Source organism: Mobula hypostoma, chromosome 13, assembly GCF_963921235.1.
Source record: "Mobula hypostoma chromosome 13, sMobHyp1.1, whole genome shotgun sequence".
In the NCBI taxonomy this organism is placed as follows: Eukaryota; Metazoa; Chordata; class Chondrichthyes; order Myliobatiformes; family Myliobatidae; genus Mobula; species Mobula hypostoma.
This window is the reverse complement of record NC_086109.1, coordinates 74,993,125-75,013,873: the sequence shown is the minus strand read 5'-3', so window position 1 is coordinate 75,013,873 and position 20,749 is coordinate 74,993,125. Positions and strand designations below refer to the sequence as shown.

Below are 20,749 nucleotides of genomic sequence, written 5' to 3'. Positions count from 1 at the left end.
CGATTCAATAGAGCACCGGGTTGTTCACTGAATCACTCTTATTTGCCCTTCTCATCAAGGAGTAGACAATTGCTTTCCTTTGATCTTGAATGTGATACTCTTGGAGCCTTTAACAGTGCAGATGTGGAGAGGACATTTCCTCATATGAAAGACTTGAATTTGTAATCACTGTTTAAAAGTAAGGGGTCTTCCTTTCAAGGTAGAAAGGAGGTGAAAGTTTTTAGACTCCAATGTTCTGGACTTCTGATTGTCCATTCATTTTAATTCTATGTTTCACTCCCTCTCTGTCCTGGGCTTTCCATACACAATGTAAACTCAAGGGACATCATCCCACACTCTAGCCTTCTAGACTCAAGGTTGAATTCAATTGCTTCCAACAAAGGTTCTACTGTTCCTATTAGCAATTCCTCAAGCTGCATGTTTTGCTTGGTTTCTTCTTGCATTATCAGACCAAAAAGTTTTGTACCATTCCCACTGAGCAGTTAATCTCATCTGTCATTCTTCATATAACTCATTTTTCTCTCCCCCCCCCCCACCACCACCGTTTCTTTGTGTTATAACTCATGATCTATCCTTCTCCCATTTCTGTTAGAAAGTCATCATCATAGCTGACTGATTCACCAGCCAAATGTTGCCTGGCCTATTATGTATTCCCAGCATTTTCTGTTTTAGAAGCTGTTGTGTTTGTTATTAAGGGATAGTGCAGTGCACACCATGGCACCATCATGCAGGATATTTAACAGAACTTTGTCGACAACCTTTGCTTGTAGAATGAAATATGTGAAATCCTCCCATGTGGGAGTAGCCAACTGTGTGGCACAAAAATAACACTATTAACTACCAAGAAATAAGTTGATTAAAGATTGAGCATTGACCAATACTCAAGGAATAATACTGTTGTTTGTCTTCAAATTAGATCAATGGAATTTTAATTTCATTTACATAAGAGGACTGAATGATGGTATGGTGGTTAGTAGATTTGTACATTATGCTAAAATAAAGTGAAGAAGATTATCAAAAACTACAGAAGGATCTTGATAGACTAGACAAGCAGGCCAAGGAATGGCAGGTGGAGTTTAATTTAGATAAGTACAAGGTATTGCATATTGGAAAGTCAAATCAAGGTAGGACTTTGAGAGTAAACAATAAGGTGCTGGAGAATGTCGTAGAACAGAGGGACCTTGAAGTTCAGGTACATGGTTCCTTGAAAGTATTGTCACAGGTAGACAGGGTGGTGTAGTCAGCTTTCGGCATGTTGGCCTTTGTCAGTCGGGGTATTGAGAATTGAAGTTGGGTAATTATCTTGCAGTCATACGAGATGCTGGTGAGGCCACACTTGGAATATTATGTTCAGTGTTGGTCACTGTACTATAAGAAAGATGTTATTAGACTGCAGAAGAGATTTACAAGGTTATTGACAGGACTCAAGGGATTGAGTCATAGGGAAATGTTAAACAGACTAGGACTATTTTCCCTCAGAGTGCAGGGGATCTAACAGAGATGTATTAAATCAAGAGGGCGATAGGTAGGATGAATGAACTCAGTGTTTTTACCAGTGTATGGTAGAAAAGGACTAGAGGGCATAGCTTAAGATGAAAGGGGAAAGATTTAATAGTAAATTGAAAGGAAACATTTTTTTACACAGAAGGAGTGCATATATGAAATGAGCTGCAAGACTAAGACAGGTAGAATAGCAACTTTTAAAAGACAGTAGGACAGGTAGATGGTTAGGAAAGGTTTAGAGTGATATGGGCCAAATGCTGGCAAATGGAACTAATTTGGACAGGCATTTTGGTCACCATGGTCCTGCTTCTGTACTGTATGACTCTGAATGCTTCTGCAAGCCATGCTTTAAAATCTCAAACAAACCCTACATTCTCCCCCACCATATCCGTGGATGGCTATCACTAATGTCATTGTTAACACTACCTTGAAATTTTCTGGCAATATAACTTTGGCGGTCCACTTCAGAAGTTTACATATCAGATATGCTCATTGAATCATTAGGGATGCTCATTATTTTTAATACATTGCAATACTGGCAGTTTTGCCCATGTGTTTGCATTTCTACCATTAGTTTGGGAAATAAAGTCACAAAACAACTCACAGAATAACAAATGAGCAATGCTGCACAGGGCTTAATTAGGAAATTTTGGATGGTCTTCCATAAATGCAGGAATGGGTGTTATTACACAAGAGGTAGCAGCACTCTCCCAGAGAAAGATTCATGCATGAATTTAAAATATTTCACTGCACATTCTAAACTCTCGAAAAGATTTTTTTTTCTCCTGCATCAGAATGCAAGTTTAAAAAAAGTAATTTTGACCCAAATAAATAAACTTACGGTTCTTTTGCCACTGGAGCCGACAGCAAGCGACATGCCCGGTAAGAGCTGGCAGTGGGAGGACACAAACCGTGTCTTTAAAACCTCTCCAGGGTGCACTGAAATCAAAGGCGGAACAAGAGTCGCACATCCGAGCTCCTGGTCAGATCCAAACACCAGTGAGCAGGAGCCACCCCAAGCTGGTTCAGTTATATTGAGGAGGCTTGCTGCCTGGTCTGTTGAAGGTAAATTTCTTCTTTAAGCAGTCCAAGTGTGCACTTCTCACTTTGCTAGAACAGGATAATGCACAAGAACAGAACTGCAAAATTCCTTAGTTTGGTGTTGCTTAAACATTTGACTCACCTACTATGCAGGGGTGGGGGAGGGGGTCACATGGAATTGATGGTGTTAAACCAATTACTTGAAAGCCTTTGGCCACATTACAGGTTTCTTATTTTCCCTCCTCGCTCACTTATAATATTGTCAGACTAGAGGTTGACTGTATCATTGAAAGTCCAGAAATTTGCTCTAAAGAGCTGAAGCAAGAAGTCATTACCTTTACCCAAGCTGAACATTGCCTGAATATAGATATTTTAGACAAATATTGACAGTAGTTGAAGGATATAGTGGTAAACTATTGATGCAAGAGCTTTACAAGTAGCCAAGAATGTGTTGGTATGTTTGAATGCAATTATTATTACACAGTTGACTTCACATCTGTAACACCAGGGGCAATGTTTTACTTCGCCGTCTCATAACTTCACTTTCTGTAAAACCTTGTGTTAATGTCTGGAAAAGAGACTCCTGAATACAAAGGAGAAAATTATGAAGGGTATAGATAGGGTAAATGCAAACAGGCTTTTTCCACTGAGGTTGGGTGAAACTAGAACTAGAGGCCTTGGGTTAAGGGTGAAAGGTGAACATGAGGGGAAACTTCTTTACTCAGAGTGTGAAACGAGCTGCCAGCACAAGTAGTGGATGGGGATTTAACTTTAACATTTAAGATTGGATAAGTACATGGATGAGAGGTACAAGTCAATGGGACTAGACAGAATAATAGTTCAGCATGGACTAGATGGGCTCAAGGGCCTGTTTCTGTGGTGTGGTCGTGGTCTATGGCTCTATGACAATCAGAAGTCTGGCATTAAAGATACACAGCCAGAAATTTTATTTATTTATTATTGAGATACAGCACAGCCATTCGGCCCTTCAAGCTGTGCTACCCAGCAAGCCCTGATTTAACCCCGGCCTTATCACAGGACAATTTACAATGATCAACTAACCTGCCAACCGGTACATCCTTGGAATGTAGGAGGAAACCGGAACACGGGGTCATGGGGAGAATGTACAAACTCCTTACAGATTGCGGTGGGAATGGAACCCGGGTTGCTCGCACTGTAAAGAGTTGTGCTGACCTCTACGCCACCGTGCTTTTGCATTCTGCTTAAAAGAACTTAACCTTGAACCCTATCACTATACGTAATTAGATCCCTTCTGCCCAATCATACAGTCGCTATATTCTTCCCACTTTCTCCACACATATGTGCTGACACTCACACAGGATTCTGGGCATGTACAGTGATATGAAATGCATGCTTTTACATTATTTGTACTGCATTCCATTGTGTGGAATGGCTCGAGTTGTATTTGCACCCTACACTGCAAAAGTCATAACAATACTGTCAAGATCCATTACCATGTTACTTGAATGAGACAAGCACTGTTGGGTTTGTCGTATCAATCTTCACTCCCATTCCACCTGATGCACCATCACTGTCAATATTACCTGCATCACTTCTCCTACCACATCCATAAGGCAAACATCAATTCACTCTCTGACTGTTACCCTATCCAAATGCATTCATGATAACCACCCTCCACCACTCATTCATATTCACAATCCTCAAGATCCCATTTCTCCTACTGCCCATGGCTCCAAATCTAACACCACCCCCCCCCCGCAACCCCACCACTGGCACAGGCCACTATTAACTATGCCGCTCCCACTGGTATCCCCAACCTACGAATAGGAGGGACAATGCAAAAAAATGACATACTGTTTCTATTTGCAAGACCTGATTATTGCACAAAATGTCTTGGGCTAATTGGGTGACAGACAATAATGAACAGGAACCTTACTCAATATTGGTCTATCTTCTGGTTAACTGTCCACTTGAAAATTTTTATGCCTATAACTAAGCACATCCTGAGTCAGTAACTCTTGGACCCATACCTCAGACAAACCTTCAGTCTAAGAATATCATTAATCAAATAATGATTGTAGATAATTACAGTTGAAACTAGTTTTAAACATAACGGGTGATGCATCTTGAGATAGATGCGAATTCTATATGAAAGTTTGATAACAGCAAATGTATTTAGCCTTAATCTCCAATAACAGAAAGAAAACAGAAAATGGTGGGGACAGTCAGCACATCAGGTAGCATCTGTGAAAGGAGGCTTCCATCCACTTTTGAGTGGCCTTAAACTTCAAACATTGATTCTGTTTCAGTTTCCAAAGGTGCCGCCTGACCTGCCGAGTAGCATCAGCGATTTTGACTTTTATTATCTGAAACCACCTATATTTCAAAAGGGTGTTATTAAACTCAATTGCAGACCAAGCTGCAGGAAGAGATAAGAGTTCAAAGTTCAAAGTGCACTTATTATCGAAGTAGGTACACCATATACAGCCCTGAGATTCATCTCCTTACAGGCAGCCACGAACAAAAGAACCCAATAGAATCCATTTTAAAAAAAGACCACCAAGCATCTAATGTGCAGAGGGGAAAGAAAATCATGCATACAATAAAATTAAGCAAATAGCATTCAGAACTGAAGGTCACGAAAATGAGTCCACAGCCACGAAGCCTGCCACAGCCAATTCAGGAGCCCGTTATGTTGTGGTAATGGATGGACATGGTAGATTTTAAAGGAAATCTAGAAATAGAAAAAATAGACAAAGAGATAGAAAGAAAAAAAAAATTGGAGCATGGGGCATAGAAGCTGACAGTGCAACTGTTAATAATGGCTAGTAGTGGAGCATTCAAAAATAGAGGATGTACAAGATGCCAATATTAAAGGAGTGCCTTGGTAGGAGATCACAGAGGTAGAGATAGACAGGGTTCAAAACCAAAAAGATATTTTCATCAAGCAAGCACTAGGTCAGGGGTACCTAACCTGGGGGCTACAGACCCTTCAGCTAATGGTAGCAGACCATGGCATAAGAAAAGTTTGGGAACCGCTGCACTAGGGTATTTGTTTATTTGTTTCTCTCTGCTTACTGAAATGTATTTTTGTTGAATATATTATGCATAGCTTGAAGATTTATTCCACAGGCCACATGACTGGGTTGCAAGTTTGAAAGGTTCAATGTTTATTTGACAACCTAGCTGAGGACAAAATATAGTAGAACTTGTTTTTTTCCCCAGGTTTTAAAATTAACCACTAATCAAAACAATCTGATGGTCGATGTCACTGTGGCCTGGAAAGGAGCCATAGAGGACCTCATGGAATTAACTCCTCAGATCAACAATGAACAAACAGATCTCACAAGAATACTGCTGGCCAATCAGGGCAACAAGAGTCATCAAGATGATCAATGTTTTCCCAAGGGAAGATGATTGAGCAAAGGAACTGAGGGTGAAGCTGACATTTAGAGACCGGGATAGGACTTTGGGCAAACAGGTAGTTTATTCCCTCGTACTCCCTTGTCCATTCGTCCCCCCCCATCCCTCCCCACCGATCTCCCTCCTGGCACTTATCCTTGTAAGCGGAACAAGTGCTACACATGCCCTTACACTTCCTCCCTTACCACCATTCAGGGCCCCAGACAGTCCTTCCAGGTGAGGCGACACTTCACCTGTGAATCGGCTGGGGTGATATACCGCGTCCGGTGCTCCCGATGAGGCCTTCTATATATTGGCGAGACCCGACGCAGACTGGGAGATCGTTTCACTGAACACCTACGCTCTGTCCGCCAGAAAAAGCAGGATCTCCCAGTGGCCACACATGTTAATTCCACATCCCATTCCCATTCTGACATGTCTATCCACGGCCTCCTCTACTGTAAAGATGAAGCCACACGCAGGTTGGAGGAACAACACCTTATATTCCGTCTGCGTAGCCTCCAACCTGATGGCATGAACATTGACTTCTCTAACTTTCGCTAATGCCCCACCTCCCCCTCGTACTCCATCCGTTATTTATTTATATACACACATTCTTTCTCTCTCTCTCCTTTTTCTCCCTCTGTCCCTTTGACTATACCCCTTGCCCATCCTCTGGGTTTTCCCCCCTCCCCCTTTTCCTTCTCCCTGGGCCTCCTGTCCCATGATCCTCTCATATCCCTTTTGCCGATCACCTGTCCAGCTCTTGGCTCCATCCCTCCCCCTCTTGTCTTCTGCTATCATTTTAGATCTCCCCTCCCCCTCCCACTTTCAAATCTCTTATTCATTCTTCCTTCACTTAGTCCTGACGAAGGGTCTCGGCCCGAAACGTCGACTGTACCACTTCCTAGAGATGCTGCCTGGCCTGCTGTGTTCACCAGCAACTTTGATGTGTGTTGCTTGAATTTCCAGCATCTGCAGAATTCCTCGTGTTTGCATAGTTTATTCCTAAGCATTTCTTCAGACTTTGAAGAGGACCATTTTAAATAGATAGGCACATAGATATAGGGAGGGTGTCTAAGACTTTTTTCCACAGTACTGTGGCAATTTGATTTATTGCACTGCACTGCTGCGGCAAAAAACAGACAAATTTCATGACATATGTGAGTGATGATAAACCTTATTCTGATATGGGTCTCTTGTAGGCTGAGAGTCGGAAAGGGGACAGGGAGAGGGGAATCACAGTAGGAAAAATGGGAGGGGAAAGAGGAGGGAGTGGGAACGCCAGAGAGACATTCTGTAATGATCAATAAACCAATTGTTTGGAATCAAATGACCTTGCCTGGTGTCTCAGGGCTGGGCGTGTCTGCACCTGCGACACTCCCTGCCCCGGCACTCCTCCTCCGCCACCTGTCCCACACCCGTCCCACGGCGCTCCACCCTCATCAAGCTCTGGAACCAATAGAAAATACCTGTTAATGCATTCATGAAACATCCAGAGGATTGCTTTTAAAAATAAGCACTGTTTTCTGATATTATCCTTTTGGGATGAAAATACTTCTCCATTATCTCATCTACCCCACCTCAGTGTGTTTTATTCTTAGCAGCCCTCTGGTGGTGGCGCAGTGACATCAGCGCCGGACTCCGGAACGGAGGTTCCCGGGTTCGAATCCAGTCGCGCCACTCCCAAGTACGCTTTCCATCCGTGCCGGGTTGAGTGTTGAGCTTGCAACTTGACCTCATAAAATAAAGAAAAATACTGCAAAATGTCTGCGCAAGGAGTGGCGCCCCACACAGCTTTCTGATCCGCACCTTGTAAGGCATGAAAATGCCCGATGCTGGCCTCTCAGGCCTGAGTAGACGTCATCATGATCATCAGCCCTCTGCAATGGTTCCCAACCTGGGGTCCTTGCTTAATGGCATGTTCCATGGCATTAAAAAGGTTGGGAACCCCTGCTATAGTAAGTTATTCACTTCACAGACAGCTGAGGACAGACCAAAATTGCTGGTCAAACCAGTGACACTTGTTTTATTTAAAAGAATAAAAGAAAGCTCTCTGATATAGCTGAACAATCAATCTTATCATTCCTCTTGGGTTAGCATATCTCTTTCAGCAAGGCTCATTGAGGAAATACAAAGTGGGGAGAGTGGATGGAAAGAGATGTTTTAGAGAAATAAACTCCATCAAGAAAAATTGACAGTTAAATTTGAAGTCAAGACATCTGTTGCCAAGTAATCCAGTAAGAATAGTAGCTCATTGTGAGTCTTATCAGTAGCACTCCCATTATCAGGCAGTGAATGAAAAGCCTGATCTAATGTGTGAAGTCAAATATAAAGAGAAAATGCTGAAAGTGTTCAGCATCTGCAGCAAGAAAGAAAAAAAATGTCCTGTGTCATTGACTTTTCTTCAGAACTGTGAAAAGTTAGAAATCAAGCATGCTTTAAGATGGGGAGGGGTGAAGAGAACAAAGGGAATGTTTGTGATAGGATGGACATGAAGGACACGAGTGGTAGTACCAGCTGAGAAAGTCTTATTGGATGCAGCAGATCTGATAGAAGGGAGTGAATGAGAACAGAGGAGAAAGAAAAACAATACTAGAAATGTTCAACATTATTTACGGATGGAGAAAAATGGGCAACATTGTAGAATGATGTCGAACTGGTCAGTCCTGGTGGAAAGTGGAAAAATTGATTTCCACAATTTCAGATAACCAGTGTTGAGTCCTGAGCAATGTAATGTGACTCAGTGAAACTTGTTTCTTGATCTTATGCTTATTGGAGTTCATGAAAAGACCATGAAAACAGAGTGTTAGAACCAGGGAGAGATTATTTAAGTCAACTGGAAGTTTAAAGTCATGTATCTGGGGTGTCCTGCAAAATGATCATCCGATGTGTATTTGCTTTTCACCCCAAAGTCAAGGCAACATCATTGAAGAAGTGTTAGATACACTGCATAATGGCATAAGAAGGAGAGTGGTTGCTAGAGATGAAAGAGTAAATGAGGGAGTTACAGAAGATTATAGATCCTTCAGACCGTTGGACAAGTTTATGATGATGGTAAGGGAGTGGAAGATGTGTCCAGTGGTGGTATCATATTGAATGTATCAGAAACAATAGGGATTGATCTGTTGCATGTGAAGGTTAGTAGGATGCAGGGTAAGGATATAGGGAATGAGGTATGGAGAGGGGATGGAATCAGAGCAGAAATACCATAAGTGAAACAGAGCCAGTTGAAAGCTCTGTCAACCATGGCTGCTGGCAGGAGCACCAAACTAAGGAAGACATTCTGGAGGCATTAGTGTGGAAAGTGCCATCACTAAAGCAAGTAGGGAAATGCAATGGAGTTCTTGTGAGAAGTGGTGGAAGAAAGGTGGTTATGAAAGATGCACAAGTCAATGGGTTTGTCATGCACACTGATCACTAGCCTGCTTCCTGAGATAGAGATAGAGAATTCTTGAAAGGCAAAAAAAGAGAATTGGATCACGTGAAATTGCAAGCAGGGTGAAAACTGGCAGCAAAAGTTAAAAAAAAAACTTTTGAAGACGAGTGTTTCAGTATTCCAGGGCAATGTTTAGGCAGTGTTACATTGTCATACTCTAAAGCCTCAACATACCATGCAGGGAATTCAGTCAAAATCACAGATCCTTCGACTGTACTTGAAAAGAAAAAAAAGATTGTTTATTCAGCTTAATGCTGTTTCCCAAACACTGCAATAGTTGCTACCATTACCATCAGTGTACTGAAGAAGCAAATCATACCAAGTTGCTCAAGGTACTTTTCATGGTGATAAGCACTATAATATACTTTCTTCATTCTCTCTGCTTATTTGAGCTACATCTTTCCTTGAAAAAGCACAAAAACAAATAAAGTGCCAAAAGCAACAATAGAAAAAAAAGTAAGGTAAATTAACAACACAAGTAGCTGGCCAAAGCTGAACCAGTCAGTGTGCAGCTCCAGCTGGCCTCTGCCTCACCTCTTCTGAGAAATGAGAAAGGATTTAAACCACATGTAGAAAGAAGGAAAGAGCAGAAGCAGTTAATCCACATTCTAGGACTAGTTTTGTTGCTTTTTGATCAATATTGCAGGTTTTTCTTTTATTTACAGTCTTCCATCTATAGAATCAGAAATTTCTCCATATGGCTCTCTGAACAACGGTATTCCTGATAATAATTCTGAATCGATAAAGTACTAGAGGGAATAACAAAGGATAAGTCCACTAATAAGGTGAAGATTAATTTTTAATGAGGCAGATTTTAGTCTCAAAGGTTTCCTCCTTGCCTCTCTCACTGTTTTCAGTTTTTAAACCTGATGTACTTTCAGGTTAACTGCTACCCTGTTTGCATCCAGCAAGTGAACCTCCCAGCCCTCTGATCTAGAAGACGTCTTTTATTTTCTGGTATCCAGATTACTAATAGTGAGGCCCACAGAACAGAGTATTGTCCAGTCACTAAAAAAAATTGCTTTCCTAAGACAATATTTCTCCTTTCTTTGCTGAACATCATACCATCAAAATGAAATATGACTTCAAAGCAACAGAATGAGCAAGTGGAATATAGTTAACAGTGAGGTATTCTTCTTACTTTTTTCACTTTATAAAAATATCTGAGTGAAATGTGCAGTTAGTCCAGGCACTCTTTCAAGCAGACACTGTTGAACTGATTTAGAGTGAGAGGCTGTTCAGATTCACTGGTCCACTCCAACATTCTGATCGGGAAGAAGTAATAATCACAGGAGATTCTGCAGATGCTGGAAATCTTGAGCAACTCACATAAAATGCTGCAGGAGTTCAGCAGGGCAGGCAGCATCAATGGAGTTAAGTGAACAGTCAATCTAAACAGCGGCCACTCCGGTGGTGATGTCTGTTATTTGTCAAGTAGGGTGCCGTGCACAATCCTGATTTGATGGAGACGGACGCGAGAGCACGGAGGAACATCTGGTGAAACTTCTGAAATGCCTGCTTTGCTGCTGCTGCTACTGTGTGGTCCAGAATCTCCAGAGGAGAAGGCCCGAGTCCTCGGCTTTGCTTGTTGCTTGGCGGCTGGGGCGAGGTCAAAGCGCTCGGCAGAGGATGGCGCTCAGAGAGGCTGTGTCAGAGGCTCGAAGTTTTCGGATGGACTCAGAGTCTGCTGCAGTCGGGTGCTTCCAATGGTGCTGTACCGGCGAGTTGGTGGTGCTTGGAGGTTCATGGCGGGGAGAGTTCCTCCCTTCTGCCGCCTGTGTGAGATGATGAGTCTATCGGGACTTTGAGACTTTTTTTTACCGTGCCCATGGTTTGATCTTTATCAAATTACTGTATTGCTTTGCACTGTTGTAACTATATGTTATAATTATGTGCTTTTGTCAGTTTAGTCTTGGTTTGTCCTGTGTTTTTTTGTGATATCATTCTGGAGGAACATTGTATCATTTTTTAATGCACGCATTTCTAAATGACAATAAACGGGAACTGAACTGAACTGAAATGTGACGGCATGGTGGCGTAATGGTTAGAAAAACTATTTACCGTACAGATGACCAAGGTTCAATTCCCGCCGCTGCCTGTAAGTTCTCCCCGTGACCGCGTGGGTTTCCTCTGGGTGCTCTGGTTTCCTCCGACAGTCTAAAGACCTACCAGTTAGTAGGTTAATTGGGCATTGTAAATTGTCCCGTGAGTAGGATAGGATTTAATCGGGGGATTGCAGGGCTGCACGGCTTAAAGAGCCAGAAGGGCCTATTCCACACTATCTCAATAAACAATAAACAATAAGTAAAAAGTTGAAATGACTAGACTTTGGCTATCAATGAGCATCTATTTCATTGCTGCCTTGAGAGTGTTCAGGTTTAATTAAGCCCAGCGGTTTAAGGATCAGTCCAGTATGACTCTGTCAGTTACTGCTATCTCTTGGGGCCAAACACCAGCACCTAAAACAATTTCAAGGATAAAGGAATTCCTGTTTCTCCCTGTCAGCGGGTCAGACAGCATCTACGGAGGGGGATAAGCAGTTGCTGTTTCGGGCCAAGATCCTTCACCAGGACTAGAAGGGAAGGAATCTGAGAGGACAACCAGAATGGGGGATGGACAAAGAGAGGGGGGAGGGAGGAGGGAGTAATGGGTAGAATTAAAGAAATAGATGTTTCATTTTCAGGTGGAAGACTACTCAGACGGGGCTCACCCCTTCTCTTCTCACCTGCCCGCCACCTCCCTCAGGGAAACAATCCCCACCATCCAATATGTCAACTCCAACCATCAAGCATCCATTTGTCCAATAATCCTACCTTAACCCATTTTATTTCCCCGACATTCCCATCAACTCTCTAAGATTCTACCAATTATCCAGACTCTACAGGCAATTTACAGTGGTCAATTAACATAACAATCTGCAAACTTTGGATGTAGGAGGAAACGAGGTCATCTGGAGAAAACTCATGCGGGCTTCTCTCTTGTACAAACATTGTATAATTTAATGTTTATCTTTTGAGTTCTGTGTATCTGATGCTGCGTTCCTGTAATGTTGCTATGGATAAGTTTCCCTTTAAACCTGCACACACAATTGTGTACATAACAAAAAGCAGACTTTTGACTCATCAAACTGAATATTTCAGCTCCAGCACAGCACCCAATTTCCACTTCTGCTCTTGCTAGTTCCACCTTTCTAGGACGTTGTGCTTATTTTTACTGCTGTTTGCATTCGATCATTTTATTCTGAACAATCTGTATTTGGTCGGCAGTTGACATTTGTTTCGTTTTAGCTGCTACCAGTTGTTTCAACTCAAGCTTGTTCCCAGCGCTCCAAAACATTCCCGGGCAAGACTGAATCAGTAATGGACTGAGGGTTAGCTTAATGTATGCAGTAAATCTGATGTTATGTGCCTTAGGCTAACAATCTGTGCTTTTGTTTCTGAGTCACACCTGATACAGTGAGGATTGCCCACTGTATATTTCTGTTCCCTCCAATACTATACTGATAGCTTACATTTTTCAGGCGACAGTGAGAAATGCTTATTACAGGAAAGAAATATGAGTAGCAGTTATCCCATCAGATGGTTCTAAGTGAGAAATAGTGCACAGTTGGGAAATTATAGCCCTTGGTAAATAAATCCAGAATAAAGAGCAAGTATCAGTAAACATGACCTTGTAGTGGTCATATTGCGGGAAACGCTTAAAATTTAGTTCTGCCATGTTTCAGAAAAGTAAATTTGTCATCCTTATCCACTTGGCCAATGCTTGACTCCAGTCTTACCCCAGTACAGTCGACCTGCTCTCTGAAGCAAGGCGCCCAACTGCACCAAATTATTAAGAGAAAGAAACATTAATGCCTGTGGGCACCTAATTAGCCAGCCAGCACTCCTTACAAGCAGTCAGTCTCAAGCATAAGATGCAATTTAAGGAAGGTCATAAAAATGTCAACAAGCTATTTAACTTACCCCTGGTCCATTTAACAGTTTTCCAAAAAAAAACAAACGTTTTAGAATACTAGAGGTATTTGTCTCCAGAACTTCAGATGAAGTGTCACAGAGTCACTACATCCCAAAATCATTAGCAGTTACTTGAATTTCAACTCAGCTCTGGAAAACAGCCGGACTATGGCCGGTGTGCAAATGTTGATGCGATTCCGGATTCGCCACGTGATTTAGCCTCACGGTAGCATAGCGGTTAACACAATGTTGTTTCAGCTCGGGGTGCTCCAGAGTTTGGAGTTCGATTCCAGCGCCGTCCGGTGATGGTTGTCTTTGCCTGTCCTCCCCGTGGAATGTGTGGGTTTTCCCCAGGTGCTCTAGTTTCCCCCCACAGTCCAAAAGACATCCCAGGGAGGTTAATTGGTCTGTAAATTGTCCCATGATTATGTTAGGGTAAGTCAGGGTTGTGAGGTTACTGGGGCAGCATGGCTAAAAGATCTGGAAGGGCCTACTCCATGCTGTATCATTAAGTAAAGAGATAGATAGATAGGTAGGTAGGTAGATAGATAGTTAGATACAAAAATAATAGTGCAAAAAGAAAACAAAATAGGCAGTGTTGATGGACCATTCAAAATTCAGATGGTAGAGGGGAAGAAGCAATTTCTAAAATATTCAAAACTGAACCAGTTTTGTCTTGTTTAGAATTGTTTTTTTTCAGAGTTGTATCTCACTGGACTGGTGCCTGCACATTAACCACATCCTCAGGTGTGGTGGCAAATTCTGGAGGCTGACAGAGCCACAGACAACATTGAGTAGACAGCTCCACAGCCAAGGCCCTGTTGATAAGATCTGACAGCTGGCAAACCTTAGGCTGAGCTGGATTCTTCTCAAATCAAATTCAGGTTTGATATCATTGGCATATGTTGTGAAATCTGTTGACTTTGCAGCAGTCAATGAATACAACAGTGTTTAAATATTTCTGACATTAAGGGACTTCAACAAAGCAATAAAAATCAAAGTAATTAAAACTGAACTTTCTTGCAAAATGAAAAAGTTAATTTAGTTGAAAACATAAAAACACGGAAGTAACTAAACACATTAAATTAAAGCAGAGCAACTATGGAAATAATTTGACTTCCCTTTAGCCTCCAAATCCGCAGGATCAGAAATCCAGTGAAGCTAATGGGAGTGTGGATCCTGTTCCAGATCTGGCTTTGAACAAGATTTGAATGTTGATTCCGCATGAAGACAGGGCCTGCCCCGCATTCCTCAGTAAATCCTACTTTGGAGCAATGCCTGCAACTTCCTTGAGTTTGAGCAGATGAATGACGGCAGTTCCATTTGAAAAAGCTGTTTTCCTACCTTGCATAATGAAGCCCACACTTAAACTGCTCACATTACATCTCCTTATGACCGGGAAGACCATTCTGACCATTGTATCCATGCCCAGCAGTCCCACTTCCCACTTCTTTCCCAGTAACATATGCCCTCTCACATGCCCATCCACATCCTGATTCTCCTAGAAATTGGGTAATTTACAGAAACTAAGTAATCTATCAACCAGATATGTTTGGGGTATACAGTACCGGGGAAACACATACACTCACAGCGAAAACGCGTAAACTCCACAAAGACATCACCAGAGGTTCAGGCTGCTGGAAAGGTGAAGAATCAGGACTACTCACAACACGCTGGAGGAACTCAGCAGGTGCGACAGCATCCGTGGAAACGATCAGTCAACATTTCGGGCCGGAACCCTTCGTCAGATGCTGCCTGACCTGCTGAGTTCCTCCAGCGTGTTGTGAGTGTTGCTTTGACCCCAGCATCTGCAGAGTATTTTGTGTGAAGTATCAGGACTATCTTCTGTTCCACTTCTATTTTTATTCACTCAAGGTAAATACTTGCTTCCAGAAAATAGCTAAAAATAATCGATTTACTCCTGCTGCTAAAACAGGTCGTCAACAGAACCTGCTTTAAATACGACATTGGAAAATGCAAACAACATTGCTATAAATTGAAGCACACTGCTCGACAATGCATCACAACGTGGATATATTTTCTCAAATTGTCTACAAATTCCCAGATCTCTCACAGTAAATACTGCAGAACGTTTGTAATAAAAAAGAATGGTATTATAAAGCACAAATCAAGGACTCAAGCAATCAAACCAACATTGAACAAAATATTCACAGTAACAGCAAGAGGAAAAAGTACAAGTGCTCGGCTGGGCAGGCAGCATCAGTGACATGAGAAACACTTTACAATTCAGGCCAGGGATCTTTTGTCAGAACTCATTTGAGAATAAGGTGTGTGAGAGAGAGTATGAGTATGAGAGAGACAGAGAGAGGGAGTGAGAGAGGGAAAGTGAGGGGGAATGTAGGGATTGTGAGATGAAGTGTAAGAGGGAAGTGTGTGGGAGTGTGAAATGGAATGAGAGAGAGACAGAGTGAGAGAGAGAGAGAGAGATGGAGACAGCAAGAGAGAGACAGAGTGAGAGATACAGAGTGAGAGAGTGAGTGAGAGTGTGAGTGAGACTGGAGAGAGTAAGTGAGTGAGAGATATACAGAGTAAGGGAGAAATAGTGTGAGAGGGACACTGAGAGAGTGAGTGAGAGAGGAGGTTGACAGAATGAGAGAGAGAGTTACAGAATGAAAGAGAGTTACAGAGTGAGAAAGAAAGACAGAGTGAGAGGGAGTGACAGAGTCAAAGTATAATAGAGAGGAACAGAGAATGTGAGACAGACACAGAGTGAGTGAGAGAGAAAGGGGCAGACAGAATAAGAAAAACAGTGAGAAAAGGTGCAAGAGAGATAGAGTGAGAGTCAACGTGAGAGGGAGACAAAGAGAGTGAGGGAAAAGGAGAGACAGAATGTGTGAGAGAGACAAAGTTTGAGGGGGAGGGTGGTGAGAGAAGGGAGAGTGAGTGAGAGAATGTGAGAGAGGGAAGAGAGAGACAGAGTGAGTGAGAGAGTGAGAGTGAGGGGGAGACAGAGAGAGTGAGTGAGACAGAGTGCGAGAGAGGGTGTGTGTGAGAGAGAAAGAGTGAGAGAGGGTGAAAGAGAGTGGGAGAGAGACAGATTAAGATTAAGAGAAAGAGAGAGAGAGGCAGATTTCAGACTGTTAGAGAGAGACAGAGCATGAGAGAGAGACAGTGAGAGAGAGCAATTGAGTGTGAAGCAGTGTGAGAGACTGAGAGAGCGTGAGAGGGAGACTGAGAGAGAGAGTGTGCAATTGAGAGTGAGAGAGTTTGAGAGACTGAGAGTGAGGGAGAGGCTGAGAGAAAGACACAGAGAATGTGAGAGAAAGAGAAAGAGAGGAAGTGTGTGTGAGAGAGAGCCAGCGAGAGTGAGAGAGAAACAGAGTGAGAGAAAGAGAGACAGAGTGTGAGAGAGAAAAGGACAGGATGATTGGGAGAGACAGAGTGTTTGAGAGGGAGAAACAGTTATAGAGACTCACACAGTGTGGGAGAGCAAGAGACAGTCAGAGGAGAGAGAGATACAGGGTGAGAGATGGAAAGAGAGAGTGGGAGAGTGTGTGTGTGTGAAGGAGTGACTGTGTGAGACAGATTGAGAAAGTGTGAGAGTGACAGAGACAGAGACAGGAGAGTGTGAGAGAGGGACAGATGGGGAGAGAGAGAGTGCAAGAGAGTGTGTGTGAGAGAGAGAGACAGAGAGCGAGAGTGTGAGAGAGTGAATGTGAGAGAAAAAGTGAGAAACAGGTTGAGAAAGAGAGAGACAGATAATGTAAGAGAGAAAAAGTGAAAGAGTGAGAGAGTGAGAGACAGATTGAGAGAGAGAGGGGGGGGAGTGTGAGAGAGTGTGTGAGAGAAAGAGTGAGAGCCAGAGAGAGAGAGAGAGAGAGAAAGAAAATCACAGAGACAGTAGGAGAGATATAGTCAAAGAGAGAGAGGCAAAGAGACACAAAGACTGAACGTGAGAGAGTGTGTGAGAGAGGGACAGATGGGGAGAGCGAGTGTGTGAGAGTGTGTGTGTGTGTGTGTGTGTGTGTGTGTGAGTGAGAGAGAGAGGCAGACAGAGAGAGAGAGAATGAGTGAGAGACAGAATGTGAGAGAAGAATGTGAGAGATTGAATCAGAGAGTGAGAGAGAGTGACAGAGTGAGACAGAGAGACAGATACAGAGTGGGAGAGAGAGAGGCAGACAGAGTGAGAGGGAGAATGAATGAGAGAGAGAGAGACAGAGTGAGAAAGTGAGACTGAGTGCGAGAAAGACAGTGTTAGAGGGAGAAAGAGTGTGAGAGAGACAAAGTTTGAAGGGAGAGATATCAGAGGGGGAGAGTGGAGGAGAAATGGGGTGATTGTGGGAGAGATGGGAGAGAGATGGGGAGATGGGGAGAGAGTTCAAGTGTGTTATCAGATCAGATTTATTTAGTTATCACATGTACATCAAAACAGTGAAGTGTGTCATTTTTGTTAACAAAACAATCTGCCAGTTTCATAACACAGTTCAATGCCAAAATAGTAAGACCAAAATGTTCACTCAGCAACAACAACATCAAAACCAAAACCAGCACTAACACCAACAACATAAAACAAGCCCCTTTTCCCACCCAGTCACTCACAGACACAAACCAGCTTCCAGGGCAGGCTGCCTCCAGTCCTCCATACTCCCATTCTTGACTCTCATACATCGGGTCTCCACCCTCCAGACACACTGATCCAGGGGCTTTGCCCTTCAGGCCTCAATCACTGATCTTTGGCCTCCAGCCTCACTCATCATAGGCCTCTACTCTCGAGACTGCCAACCAACCTCCTTGGGCCTCAAATCCCGGGACTCATTGACCATAGACCTCTGACCCCAGAGCTTGCCACCCTTGGGGATTACTGGCAATCATACTTGGAATCCAGGAAACTCGGCCCTCCATCCTCGGTGATTGTTGGTCTCTGAACGTGGAGTACTCTGCCTGTCCTTAAGCCTTAATCTGACCCCCAACCTTGCACACTTTTCCCAAAAGCATCCCTATGAGCTAAAAAAATACTATTCTGAGCCACAAACCCAATGGACTTTGAAGGTGGGTGCCATCTTGTTGTAATGCCTTTGTATGTGTTATGTGTGTACATGTGTGTTTTATATGAGTATGTCTTGTGTGTTTGCATGACTTCAGTTTCGGTTTCACTCCTTGTCCTTTACCCACAATCCATAATTCAAGTTTATTCAAGGTTCAGATTTATTTATTGCATGTATGTCAAAACCTACAGTCAAATGCATCATTTGCGTTAACAACCAACGCACCCGAGGGTGTGCTGAGGCCACACATTCCAGCACCACCATAGCAGGCCCGCAAAGCTCAGCAGAACAACACAGAGCACAGGAAGCAACAAAACAAGCCCCTTTCATCCCTTCCATCCAGGCACACATATAGTCCTCTAACCTCAAGATAGGACGTCTTCTTCCGCCTCCGGCCACAGTGGACTTGAAACGCCAAAATTAGACTGTCAACTACTCCAGCAGGCTCACAGAGGTTCACCGACCCGGGACTCCAGCCATTGGGTCTCAACTTCCGACTCGACCCTCGGCATCAAACCCGGGTCTGCTGATCACCAAACACCAGGTCCCAAACTCCAGACCTGTTGATGACAGGACCCCGTACGCTAGGCTTCAAACTCTGTTCTCACCGATTCGCAACCCGAACACCAGGTCCTAAACTCCAGACTTGCTGATGATAGGACCCTGAATGGTAGGCCTTAAACTCTGGATTCGCAAACCCAGGGGGTTATTAGATCTCATTCCTCCTGCCTGCACGGAGCTAACTCCAGGACCCACTGACAACTCACTAACCCAGCTGGGGTTGGCGGGCTGGAGGTTGCGGGCAAGCCCACCAGCCCTCGTCTGTGCTGGTCTGCTGGTCCGACATCCAGGTGCAATAAGTAATTTTGTACAGCAGAAAGCCTTCAGTTCCTCATGTCTGCCCCTGCTCTATGTTATCTATCTATCCTAGATAGAAAACAGATACAATATTCCCTTTGGCTGGGGTAACCTTGCCTGCCTTTTCAGAGGAAGAGTAACACAAGCCAGAAGATTAGCTGCAGTTGAGGAGGGTGAAGATATACCCTTCTCCGACTTTATAGAGCATCTGTAATGCTTAGAACTTACCACTGAGTTAAACCTTCCATTATTAGGCTTATGACTTGCACAGGCGTGTACACACACACACACACAAACACCCTTTCAAGCCACAGATATCATAAAAACACAGAAAACTTTGTCCACGTCGATGGCAAGTAGGCTTCATTCACCAAGTACAATAAAATCCGTTGCCCTGCTACCCCTTCAGGGGAGAAATTTACGTCAACCAATAGAATTCATGGAGCAAATTCCAGCTGTGGAAAATATCACTAGCGATTGGCCAAACTGCAGTAGGTAGACACTTTAATTTGGCACACACCTGTACCAAGATGAGAGTAAGAGGATCAGGAGGTTCCTGGAAGTGGCTTCTTGATCCCTCGATAGATTGAGGATGGGAGGGGCACTGAGGTACCACAGTACTCTGACACGATACCTGTCAGAAATCGTTCAAGCTTGTGCACCCCCTCACCCAGACCAGTCACATGATCGACGATATGTCACTGCTGGTGAGGATATTCCTTCCAAGTCACCAAGAACAATTTTTTGTCAGACAGGGACTTACTTCCTTCTGGGAATTTGGGAAGCAGATTTTATTCCCCTAAGGGGGGGAAGAGGGGGAGACTGAAAAGTTTGATTATCAAGTTTGCAGCTGCCATCTGATCTGTTCTACAGGAAACAGCTCTGAGCTGATGGAACACAGAACCCTCACGGGGACTCACCTGAGAAGGTCGTTCAAGAAACTGGAAGGGAAAACCACAGAGTCGATGTACCCAGTAACAGTCAATGTACTCAGCAACTCAAGCTCCCAGCCCTGTAGCTTGCAATTGCTCTTCCAGGGAAAGTCACTTCTGCTTAAATCCTGTGGATTTCCAAGCACCTCACACCTTGTCTAATCATCTACTATCTGTTCAGCGATTTAATTTTGCGCAAGGGCTGTTAAGTGCTTACTGCAGACCTGAAGGTGTAGTGTGGGCATTTCTGTCAAATATTTGTTGCAAGCAACACAGGCGAAAGCAGAGCTGTGAAAACAGTGAGTAAGTTTTAACCAGATTAACAGCAGCACCTTGTAAACACCAGGGCAGTGAAGAGATTCTGGCTGTGAATCTGTAGATCGTAAGATATATGGACTATATCGTGCACCTTGGTCTGGAGGAGTGTTGTTTCATTTAGCAATATACATGTGTGTGGTTGAATGACAATGAACTGAACTTGAACTTGATGCTTGTGTTTTAGTGATGGGCAAAGGTGACGTATGACAGCCCCTAGTTCTATCATTAAATATGCAATAATCACATGACAAAATCTGCAGATGCTGGAAATCGAAGCAACACACACAAAACGCTGGAGGAACTCAGCAGGCCAGG

At 43.3% G+C, this 20,749-nt stretch overlaps 1 protein-coding gene across 7 annotated transcripts in view; it reads right to left on the bottom strand.

Annotated features, from left to right (window-relative positions):
• The window catches only part of LOC134355682 (WD repeat-containing protein 72-like), a 366,748-nt gene extending 346,518 nt beyond the window's left edge, over positions 1-20,230 (bottom strand). For 6 of the 7 annotated variants that reach the window (XM_063065955.1, XM_063065962.1, XM_063065960.1 and 3 more), the window contains exon 1: positions 20,105-20,230. The gene's annotated coding sequence lies outside the window, so the exon portion shown is untranslated. Of the gene's footprint in view, positions 1-2,344; positions 2,692-20,104 lie in introns of those variants that run through there. The other variant, XM_063065956.1, reaches the window with a different exon arrangement.
• Between the last annotated feature and the right edge of the window lie 519 nt (positions 20,231-20,749).